The sequence below is a fragment of the Protopterus annectens genome, chromosome 4.part0, assembly GCF_019279795.1.
Source record: "Protopterus annectens isolate FY-2018-M chromosome 4.part0, PAN1.0, whole genome shotgun sequence".
Taxonomy (NCBI): Eukaryota; Metazoa; Chordata; order Ceratodontiformes; family Protopteridae; genus Protopterus; species Protopterus annectens.
Window position 1 is genome coordinate 763,547,737 of NC_056733.1, and position 12,865 is coordinate 763,560,601.

The window sequence follows — 12,865 nt, forward strand, 5'->3', positions numbered from 1 at the left end:
ACAGAGACAGAGAAGGATATGGATTACAGAACCTCTGTTTTCAACAAAGATTGTTAAGAGAGTGAAAGATGTGTGACTTTTAGAAACATTTACTGCACTCAAGTCTTAAAAGAGAGAAAGGCAAACAGAAGGTGAAAGCGACAGAGAGAAAGACACACAATACAATGCAAAAGTATGGTTTGCAATAGGCTTTGCTACCATAAATATTTGGGAGATAGTAAGTGTAATATGTGTTGGTATGGAAATCTTTTCAAGAAATTACTACAGGACAGTGTGAGATCAGAGCTAATGTATTTCATTTTGTTGTGTATTATACAAGGATGTAAAATTTAAATATGGTAGGATGGTTACAGAAGTAGTAATAAGGATGTTGTATTTGTACTGGGTAAGGAAAATAACACTCATGCTTAAGAAAATGACTGCCTGTGAGTCCAAATGACTGCATGGTTAATTTAGCACTCAGAGTTTGTATATGTAAGTAAAAAGTGAAGCTCAACACATGAATGATGCAGTTGTCTTTTCTTACGTTTGCTAATGTTTATTTATTTTATTTAGCCTTTGTTAATCAGATTAGTCCCACTAGGCTTGTGGGCTCTTTTCAGGGGAGACCTGATGTGGTATTTATACCACTATGGGGAAATTTGGCCAGGGCACTGGGGAACTTCCCCCCAACTCTTTTTGATAGGTGCAGTGCGATCTTTTACATCCACCTGAGCTACCACCAACTAAGCAGAGGAAACTCAGTTTAATTTCTCATCTTTATGCTGCACAACAGTGTCAGCAATTGATCTGCCCCATTTGAGACTAGAACCCACAGCATTCTGCACCAAAGGCGAGTGTGCTACCTGTTGCGCCACTGACACATCTTATAGTTTTAGAATCTCGTCATATTCATTGTTTAACCTATTTTTGAAGATTTCTCATTGCTGTCTTGTTAGTTTCCATATATTGCTAGGCACTTAATATGATCAGGTTCATTTCAGCCTTCCCAGTAGTTTAATTCAAGAAATTACACACACGCACTCATACAATGTGGGGTGTGGTTGGATATTCGGGTTTTACCTTTATTCTTCATACCAAGAGATCCAGTCCCAAGTAAAGCTGCACAAAAGGCCTTCTCCTGATACAAAAGGTAGGCAGGCTCCTTATAATTCAAACACTGACTTCTTTGTTTTCACTATGTTGCACAGTCTAACATGCTAACACCTGTCACCTCTTTTTTATGAAATATCTTTTTATTATCAAATACCATTTTACTACAAGTGACAGCTCTTATTTAACAAGCTCACCATTTCTGCCCCTAACTACTCGCTATTTTCACAACAGTGGGGCTCAGTCCTTAGGCCCAGACACATAATACACAATCAGGAGAAGTGAAATCATTCTTTATGACTCGACTAGAAGTGTGGAATGTCATCCTCCAAGTTTAAGACACCTCACTTGATGGCTTTCAAAACTGAGCTTCTTTCGTACCTAAAGATCCAAGCAATTTGGTCTTGTATTAGAGCCAGTGGCTAGTCTTGCACTGTCTAGCTAGCATACATTCTAGGACATGGTGCATGATTAATTATTCTGATTAGGATCAAGCGTTGCTGCACCTGTTGCACTGTATCTGAATTAGTATCTCAGTATAGCTTATTCATTACTCTACATGTTTTAAACTGTTAGTGGTATCAAATACCACTGTTACTTTAACTTATGTCAGCTTGCAAGTCCAAGATAAAACGCATATGTGTACACATTTGTCCTAAATCACAGTCTGCACATCCATACAACTGGTCAATGCAAAGGTGAAGGGGGATACCACTATACTGCACATTTTGATAATTTTAACTACAAAGCAGGCTAAATGCAAGTTTGTACACGTATTGGCTGGGTTACTTCTAGCATACTCACTAAATACTGCATGGTCTCAGACAGCAGTGTCTTTTGGGGCACATGTTTCCTCAGCACTTTGAATTCTTCCTTTATCCAGCACTTTCTTTACTTTGCTTGGACTGGAATCTCATGGGCTCAATTTTATTTAACTGTGGTCAAATGAGGACATAGCAGCTCTGGCCAGATTTAAACTGTTAACGTGACTGTATTGCTAACAGATTTGGCCAAGTATGTCAAAACTTGTCTGATTTATTTCAGTGCTGGAGAACAGAGTCTGAATACACAGTTAGTAGTTGTTTTACATTTGATGTGTCCTACCTGCATAATTGTACCACTTGATATGATTATTACTATTATTATTATTACTACTGTTATTATCATTATATTTTTGTTTACACTGGCTTAGCTGACACAAAAAGTTGAGATCACTGTTAAAAAATGTTTCTAGGTTTAGAAAGCTACAACAATGCTTCAATAATCTAAATGCTGTGCATTCAAACCAAATGCAGAAGTCTTTTTCCTAGTGAAATGAAAAAAATAAATAATGGCTCAAAGGGCTACATCAGGGTTTAAAGTGAAAAATAAGGCATCTGCTACATCTTACACAATTCTAAACATCAGGTAAAGTGGTGATCATTATGTAATGTATTACAAACTGAAAATCGAATCCTCTTTAAGAACCTTCAGATATAAAAATGTCACTATGCACTGTGAGGCCTATCTACCTCAGCAGTTACATCACTATGAATGGCCAGAGGATCAGTTGCTTCTGCCCAACAAATGACACAGATCCAAGCCAATTAAAAGCATACACATATGACTTAACATCTTCACTTTCTGTTGGAATGGTAGGAATATGACATTCCTCTGTCTGGACAGTGTTAAAACTGATATGTTAACACCATGCTTTTACAGATCATTTCCCATTCGGCTTTCATCACTTCCACAAGGCAACCATTTCCCTTGAACTCTTAAAAACAATGTCACAAAGAGGTTAGTCAGCTGGCTAAGTGCCCAGGTGTTAAGTATTTAAATAGCGTTATATTGTGTCACACCCTCCCGCTCCCTGAAGGCTGGCTCTCTGCCAGTACTGACTCCTTATAGAAATCCTTACTTGTCGAAATCAAGCCAGCTACTGATTGACTGCACTGAAGCAGTGTTGACTGCCAGCAACCTGTGAAAAGTTCCAGCCACCACTGAGACTTGGCAACTCATCACAGGAAATCCTAGTTCCATACACAGCCAGATGGACACACTGGGGAAATCATGTCATCTGGTTGTGAATGCCTGTGGACTGCTGCCAAACGGTGGAGAGAGAGAGAGAGAAAACGAGAGAGAGAGAGACACACACATACACACGAGTGTGCACAAACGCAAGAGTAATTTTTTTCTTTACTGATACTAAGGCTTTTTAACGAACTGAGTACCTGTGTTATACAGGGAAATTACCATTTATAAATGCAAGGGTTTCTGCTGTGCTACAACAGAACAGCACCATTACATAGCTGCTAGCTGCCTGACTCTAGTTTGAAAACTCTCCACCATCACACCAATCTTTATTTTTGTGTTGCACTTTCCCAAGAATAAAAAAATTACTTTTAGATGACATCAGATTCATCAATCAGAAATACAGAAACTTGCAGTGGAATATGTTTAGCTATCCTTGAAGACAGTAAGCTTCAGAAAAATGAAAATCAAGGAAAGAAGCTAGGAATGCTGACATTTTTCATATAGATGCACATGATGAGCTTTTACTTTAGTTTTTCAGGATGTACTCCATGCAAAATTATACATCCCTTTAAAGAAACCTGCAGATACATAACTCGAGCTGCAAAGGTTTCTTTGGTTGAGTGGCAGCCATAGAACTTAGAAGTTCTTTTGCTTAAAAGATGGAGAAGCATACCCTCCAAGGATGGTCACAAAACACAACAGTGCACTGCTGTGGAAAAGAATGCATAGAAAAGCCTGCTGTGGCATGTCTGAAACATTTCCACCCATGACTAATTCATCACAGCTAATGCCATGAGAAAATGTGCTTCCAAAATGACATATCAAACTGTGGAAGATGGCTCACAAGATACTGCCGAAGAGGTTTTCTTCCACCCATGGGTCTTTCCTAAGTTCAGCAGTAAACAGGACAAAATAGTGGGCAACAGATACTTCATACAGACGTCTCTCAGAGCCAGTCAACAGAATGACTACTAATCCCAGCCCACGTTATGTTTTGGAATGATATGGGTGGCCACGGTCATGCAGCGGTTAGCGTTGCCGCCTCACATCAAGTGGCTCTCTGATTCAATCCTCGGTGGGGGTGCCTTCTGTGCGGAGTTTGCATGTCCTCTCTGTGGTCGTGTGGGTTTCCTCTGGGTGCTCCGGTTTCCTCCCACATTCCAAAGACATGCTGTAGGTGGACTGGACACACTAAACTGGCCGTAGGTGTGAGTGCATGTGTGTGTGCCTTCTGTGGAAGGTTGGGTGCCGGGCTGGCAACTCGTCACTGTAAAACTCCACTGCCAATCATGAGTGGACAGGTGATCTGCTGTGGCGACCCCTAACCGGGAAAAGCTGAAAGAAGAAGAAGAAGAAGATGATACACACACTCTCAGGCTCAATGTACACACAAGACACTTGAAACCATCTTAATGCATAATAATAAATAATCTTTTTCTCAACCACTGTAAATGTTTTCTATTGATGAAATATTTCTGTATTTCTTTTATCTGAAACTACTAGATATTGCTATTTCAAGACAATGTTACTTAGCCTCAGTTATGATTTGTCAAATAATTACTTTAGTTCTGTATGCATAGTTCATTGATTATTCTATAATTTTTTAATGTTATTTCAAGTTTTGTTTTTTGTTTTTCTTGGTGAATTGTTCCCCAAAGCCTCTCTGAACATAGGACTTCTCAACTATACGTTCTCTGTTAATAAATATACATAAATTATCCACTGCTCCTAACATGACTTTGAGTACATTATTTATAATGTACCCTGTGCTTCTAAGTGGCTTACATGTGAAAATGCATATGTAGGCTGACTTTCTTACCACAGACAAAAATTAGTTAATACACTGTTAAATGTTAATTTGTAATGCCATCCCCAGGACAGTTAAGGAAATGATTATACAATAGGCATCTATCTATCCTCTTGAACAAAAATAAAGGCAGATAAATGTTAGACTGCTAAGCAGGATGACGAAAACAAAGCATAAAGTGTTCACTCTACTTTGAATGCAGTTCATGATGCTTGAGAAAATTAACTTTACGAATTAAGAGTTAGATACGGGCGAGCTAAAAGAGGCAAGACTACCACATGTTATACATTTGATCACCTTTTGAAAGTGCAAATGGAGTGTTGGATGCAGATTACAATTGAAGGTAAGTATTTGAAACATTAGGTGTTGGAACAGGATAGTGATACATCCTGTAAGAAGGAAAACATTACAGGAAGCATTAGTTTTGTGTGTGTGTGTGTGTGTGTGTGTGTGTGTGTGTGTGTGTGTGGTATACGGCCTGCAAAGATGAAATGCATACATAACTATATAATGAAACACAATATTATACTTGGGGGAGATGTTTATTGGACGAAATAGAAAAATATGCATAATCATGCTTAAAAACACTACTTGCCATGAAACTGCAACTCACTTATATTGTAGATATGAGTACCGGGGATAAGAAGCAATCCACCTGCGCTAATTAAGGCAGTGGTGCTATATTTGTGGGGGTGCGGGAGAAATGCAAGCCACTAGGACATAGCACATTAATGTTGCCAAGTCTGGGAACTGTTGGAAACTCTGGTAGATAGCTTCAGCAAAAAAGAAATGTACCTCCTCAAGCAAATAAAGAAAATGCTGGGGGGCGGGCACATGTGTACACATAGAGAATTTTTTGTGAGACACAGCTACAATATGAAATAAATTATTGTCTTCAGCCTAGTACAGCCAGGCATCTCACTGCAATTAATACACAGGCAGGCAAAGATGTCTATGAATCTAGTGTTAAGTATTTCCACTGAATTATTACCGTATCAGCATAGCACAACCACAGAGATTATTAATCAGGGTACAGAGGTAAAAAAGTAAAAAATAAAAATGAAAAATAATACAAAAAAAAGCAGTGAATTCTTCTGTCCTTGAAGAGAGCAGATTGTTTGTGCCCCAAGTCTAAATGGCTCTCTGTGGAACAGAATACCTTTGAGACACTAAATAACCTAGTTTCCATCTTAGGTGGTGTAGAATCATTGATAATGGTGAATTGTACAGCTTCAAGTTGCTGCTACTGCAGAAGTCCCAGAATAATCCCAAGAGTGGTAAGAAAGTAAATCATCAGTGACATTTTCTGGCTTACGTGGCATTCAGATGATGTAACACAATGAGGTAATTTTACACTTTCCATATTGTAAATAGATAATTTCTACTGTACTTCACTGTACAGGGTGTGCTAGCCTAGTACGGCTGCCTCTTTACCAGAGACTACAAGGGAATACAAACAGATTGGGGTTGAATAACACTAAAACATTTCAGTTAACACAAGAACAAAAAGGGCAGACAGCAAACAATGTAATGAATCTGAGATAACGATAGAACTATAACCTGCCTGGAAAGAAGGGCTTGGAAATAAAAAGGGTGGGGGCGGGAAATCATGTTATGTTGTACATACTTATAACATCCGGATGAGTTAAACCACATTAAAACATTAAAACATGGAAGAAATGTGCCCTTTAATATAATTTCTTCTCTTGGACTCTGATATCATCCCTTTATTTAATTTCACTCTTTATACAATGCAATTTTAAAGGACATGGTTTCACAGATGCTGAAATACATAGCTTTGCCTATAAAGTTTGACATGCAGCAGCTGAAGCTGCTATGCACTGCAATGGATTCTGAGACACGGCACTGTTCCTCCTTAACTGTTCTAACTCCGGCACACAATGCTGCATTGTCTCTATACTTTTACAAATATAGTGCAGGCAGCACCTCTTTGAAGATGTGAGGGCCCGTGTGCATGTATGCGTGTGTGCGTGTGTGTGTGTGTGTGTGTGTGTGTGTGTGTGTGTGTGTGTGTGTGTGTGTGTGTGTGTGTGTGATTAGCATGCTGCCTACCTTCTGTCTGCTTAAAGCTGTCCTGCTCTACTTTAGCTCTCATGTCGGATGTCCCTATGCAGACAGCACTGTCAAGCTTTACTCTGATGATGATTTATACAGTGCATCATAACTCAGATATTTTTCCTGCATTATGCAAGTTTTCAGTAGCTTCCAGAGTGTTCTACTACTAAGGTGTCACTTCCGAAGTTCTCATCCAGCCCAACTGCTATTCTGATGATTCACTTATAGGCTAGGGTCTCCTGTCAGCAATACTCACCAGTACTGACAGTGGCAGTCTGGTTGCTGAGTATGGGGAATATCATGGTCTGACCAAAGCAAAGTCAACTAAAGGAGGCCCACTTATATTTATCTTTTCCCCCCTATGAAGGCAGAGTAAAAGACACGGCCTCTGCCTCTCATATGCCACTTCTCAATTCATGATGCTGACATCTAGCCTGTGCTAGGTCCCTTTGGCTCTAAGTACTTATCCAACCTCCTCACACACAACAGCAGCAAAGACGTGTGGTCCTGCTCCACTCCAGAAAAACTAGTAGTGCAGACTAAGAACAAAGTATAACTAATGTGTCATTTGTGGCGGTCTACATGATCAGACTTTTGAGGGGCTTGTGACATAGGAATGGTGGTTTCTTATTTCATGGAAGTGAGCAGTAAATTATAAAAGTCAAACAAGATTTATTTAAATAGAAGAACTGAAGATAATATTAAAAGAATCATAAAAATTAAAGGGCTTCCTAACTTACAATCGAATTCTGGGATACTGAATGGCATATATTAGTTTAAATGCAGTCGAAACATCCTATTCACCGACTGTCAAAAATATTGCCTAGAGAACATCACCAGATAGCAAGGTGGCACCAGAGAGCATGTGTATTAACACTGGTTATGGTCAACTTTTCTAGCATCTGTCAGCAAGCTGCTAGTTAGTATAGTGGTTTCAGTAACAAACTATGCAAGCTGCTGTCAAAAGTTTGGATCTCTTGCAACTCTGGTGCATTTTTTTTTGAGCTGTGGAACCATTCAATGTTGTGATCACAGCCTTGGCACTTTGAAGTTCACACTTTGTTTTTCTGGACTTTAACCAGGTACTGCAATGTTGTGCTGCTGGAACTGCTGATGAAAGGCTAGAGGGACTCTGTGCTAGAGGTTTGTTAATATTCTTACTTCCTGATGCTTATTTCTATTTCTTAATGTTCTCTTGGTGATATCTTTAACAGTCACTGAGTTGGACAGTCATCTGCACTTGACTGATTACTTGCTGTTTTATCTCTTTTACGCCGATCAGAAGTTAGATTATCCCATTATGGATTATATTAAATCAAATCAATAAACATTAAGTTAGCTATTGTAAGTCTAGGTATAGAAAAAACATTTGACACTGTTTATTGACCATTTTTATTTAAAGTATTAGAAATACATGGATTCCCTGAAAATTTTACTTCACTACTAATAGACATGTGCAAAAACTCTAAAGCCAATATCAAAACAGATTTTTTCCAAACACACCGACTGAATATTAGTCTTCTTTCGGCTTTTCCTGGTTAGGGGTTGCCACAGCGGATCACCTGTCCGCTCATGATTGGCAGTGGCATTTTACAGTGTCGAGTTGCCAGCCCGGCGCCAACCTTCCACAGAAGGCGCACACACACACACACACACACACACACACACACACACACACACACACACACACACACACACACACACACACACAACTAGGACCAATTTAGAGTGTCCAATCCACCTGCAGCATGTCTTTGGGATGTGGGAGGAAACCGGAGCACCCGGAGGAAACCCACGCGACCACAGGGAGGACATGCAGACTCTGCACAGAAGGCACCCTAGCCGAGGATTGAACCGGAGAACCTCTTGCTGTGAGGCGACAATGCTAACCACTACACCACAGTGGCCACCCACACTGACTGAATATTAGTAACTAAACAGGGTTGTCTACTCTCCCTTTTAATTCTTGCATTTATGATTGAACACTTTATAATCTTTATTAAAATGTTAAATAGAAGGTTTCAGGCTATCTGAAACATCACAATTTAAGATTCATCTGTCTGCATATAACATTTTGCTAACTGTTGAGGACATAAATCTTTTTTAAAAACTTCTAGTTCTACTATACTATTTAAAATGGTTTCAGTAATGAAATGCAATGAAAATAAAACAGAACTCGTATGTATAAATCAGACAGATAGAAGTGCACTAAACACATTTAAATTTGGCTCAATTAAGGCTAGTATCAGATACTTAAGGATTTATAATAAAATAATAGTAATCAAAGAAATTAACTATTTAGTTAATAAAGAGAATAGTCACTTTTTATTTGAAGATAGGCTAACACTTATTAAATTGATTTGCTTACTAAATTTTGCATACATTGCAGTTTACAGCACTTGCTCCAGGTAAGGAAATAATAAGAAAAACTAACACGGTCCTATTCACTTTTTAGGGCATCCAGTAAAATCTAGAACTGTGTATGTAAACCATATTAGACCTTGGGATAGGGAGATATTAGTTTTCTAAACTTAGAAATATGGGTCTACATCACATCGTTGAATGACCTATTTAGTGAATGCCTCTTCATCGAACTTTATTTGTCGAAACCTCTATCCATCAAACAATCATTGTAGCAAATTTTTTCCAGTGAAAATAACTACTAGGCCAACTACCGATCATCACAAAAATCACAAAATTTAAAACACACTCAAGTGGGGGGCTGCACCCCCACATCCCCAATGAGGGGGACTACATGCCCCACACCCCCCTAACTAAATATACCAACTCTGAGATCACACTAGAGTGGGGAAAAGGGCAAATTCCCAATGATGGCCCACTGTTTTTCCCCTGGGAAAAAAATTAGCTAAAATGATCATTTGGCGGATAGAGGTTTTGACAAATAAAGTTCGATGAAGAGGCATGCACTGAATAGGTCATTCGGCAATGTGATATAGACCCTAGAAACCTATGCTATTGCTTCAATCTTTAAAACTCTTTACTATAGTTAGATAAATCTTATGACACCCACTGGATGGTTATTCATGCTGATATATGTGATAATTCAGATCTTAAGCCACTTTCCTCCTCTACAGATACTGTAAATAACAAACTGCAATGAGTGCACAAAAACTATTGTAATGGTTATCCATATAGGTTAACAAACTCAAAATATGTTAACATTTTGTTGAAAACTTTTAGAAATGTCAATTGTGAAAAGCTCTTCAATTAAAATTGGTTGTCTACTCATTTTCCAATTGGAAATTCAGTATGATATACTGAAAGCAATGTTCATAGCAGAATGGTAAATTTAAAATTAAATAACATTAGATACTGGTCCAACTGTCAATGTAAATATGCTATCTAGTGATAAAATTATGCAAACATTTGAATTAGATTCTGTCAACTGGTCACGGATTTTTATTTTATAAGAAAGAAACGTGAAGAAAAAAAATGCTTGATGAAAGAAAGAAAAATGCATACCAAAAAATACTGAAATTTTTCTTGAATTTATTAAAAATAGTAGAGAAAACCATCTTGTTCAAAATTTTATAAATTAAATTTAAACCTTGACATTAACTTTACTAATAAATATTGAGATTACGTTAATCTTTACAACCTAAAAAATATACAGATAATAATAGACCTGATCTTAAAATCTATAGGACTAACAATGCCTAATGCATTCTGGAAGGTCTTTACTTGGAAATATTTATAAGGAGTATTCATTACCCTACATAAAATCAGGAACATATTTAAAAATAATGAAGTTATATGTTGGAGATGTAGAAAAGTGCTGAGGGATGGTTGGTATCATATTTTTCTTAAAGTATGAAAACAATAGTAAATATTAGGAAAATAATTAAGTCTTTCTTTAAAATGTTGCGGCCAAACAGACTATTAACTGAAACTATGATACTGATGAATGTTCCAAGTCCTGTTTGTATAACTCCTATACAATATCCTTTGGTGTGGGTACTACTAGAGACAGCAAGGAGGATAGTTACTATGAAATGGAAAAATAAATCACCACCAAGTTTTAGTTAGTTTGTTAGATTAGCCACCATTGTATGTCAAAAGGAAATCCAAACTATAACTCTGAGATCAAACTGCAAACAATCAAATTTCAAAAACTGGTCTAAACTGCTGCTAGTATTAGATACTTCTAATTCATTAAATGATTGTCAGCTAGAAAACCAAAAGAAAAGAAAATACAGCATTTACAGTTTCAGGTGTGAGCTACTGAATTTATATTACTGTAAATACGGCACAGAGTTTTTCTCTTTAATTATAAATAAAAAAAAATGAAAAAAAAAAAGAAAAAAAGGAACAACACATTCAAATTAAAATGGACACAGAATCTGATACGAGTTTTGAAGGGCCCCTTAAACTTCTTTCTCCAAAATAACTCCACTAACATTGTGAGGGTGGATTACAAATGATAACATGTTTATCTTTGAAGTTTCCACTGAATGTGTTAGTCAACAGTGTGATTGTTCTACAGTTGCTTTTAATTTTTTCCTTCATATTCATAGTCATCCATGACTTCTTCTGTACTTATATTTCTCCCAGTGTTATGATACATTTATGATTGCTAATGTCTTCATTGTACAGATAAGTAATACTAACTTACTGTAGCTAACAGTAGTTTACTCCAACTTGTAACTTAATTGTATGCTGTATTAATGTCAGTCTTACTATATGTTGTACTCATGTTTTCTTGGAGATTTTCTCCCCAGGCCTCCACTGAAAACGGGGTCATTCTGGCCCAGTGGAAAGTCCTGGTAAACAAATGTAAAATAAATATGTTTATAAAATTACTCTCTTGTTATTACTGGAGTTGGTAGTAAGACTGTGTTCATATTTATTTAACATTTGTTTACCGGGAAAGTCTGACTTGGAACAAAGACAATTTTCAGCGGAGGCCTGGTGAGAAATGCTCCAGACATGTCTTTGTAATGTAGGAGGAAACCGCAACATCTGGAGAAAACCCACATGAATGCAGGGAGGACATGCAGACTCTGCACAGGAGGCACCCCAGCTGACAATCGAACCGGAGAACCTTTTGCTCTGAGGTGACAACGCAACTGCTGCACCACTGCACCGTCCTGAAATCTGCTCTTGCCTGCTTAGTGTTTTCTTTAACCTGGAATTTAGATTTTTGAGATTTGGTAATATTACTGTCAGTTGGATTGCTTTCCATAGATGTTTCTGCTTGCCAGCTTGTTAAGTTTCTTTGTCCACATTATGAAGAAACTAATTCACAGACTATAAAGCAGAAAATCACTACAAAGTGAAAATAATTAAAATACGTAAGTGTGGATGTTTGTGAATGGCACAAGGATATTGTGTGTACAAGACAAAATGAAGGGTCTGTTTGGAAAACTTTAGGAAGAAGTCCGCACAATATCCTTGGTTCCAGGATTCTTACATCTTTTATAAAGCATGCAGCCAGCTGTGAACCAACCCCCTCTGTTAAGGGAAACAGAGAACTCTCATATGGTATTACACACACACACACACACACACACACACACACACACACACACACACACACACACACACACACACACACACACATGCACACACGCACATTTATATATTGCAGAAACCAGAATTTAATGAACGACTGCAATGCCGAAACACCATACAGTATCCAGTTGGCCACCATCTAACAACACAACACATTGCACTACCTCAAACCCACCCCGGTGGGGGGGGCTACCCCTAGCCCCCCAATTATACATACCAACTCTGGGATTGCACTACAGTGGGGAAAAGGGCAAATTTCCCCTTGCTGGCCACCTGCATACTTGCACTGTGTAATGTTTCGGCATTTTGGTCATTTGTTAAATGCAGGTTTTGGCGCGGTCA

General features: G+C 38.0%; 1 protein-coding gene across 5 annotated transcripts in view; it reads right to left on the reverse strand.

Moving 5' to 3' along the window:
- Positions 1–12,865, reverse strand: part of FBRSL1 (fibrosin like 1) — a 3,021,780-nt gene that overhangs the window by 1,165,435 nt on the left and 1,843,480 nt on the right. The gene's annotated exons all lie outside the window — the stretch shown is intronic.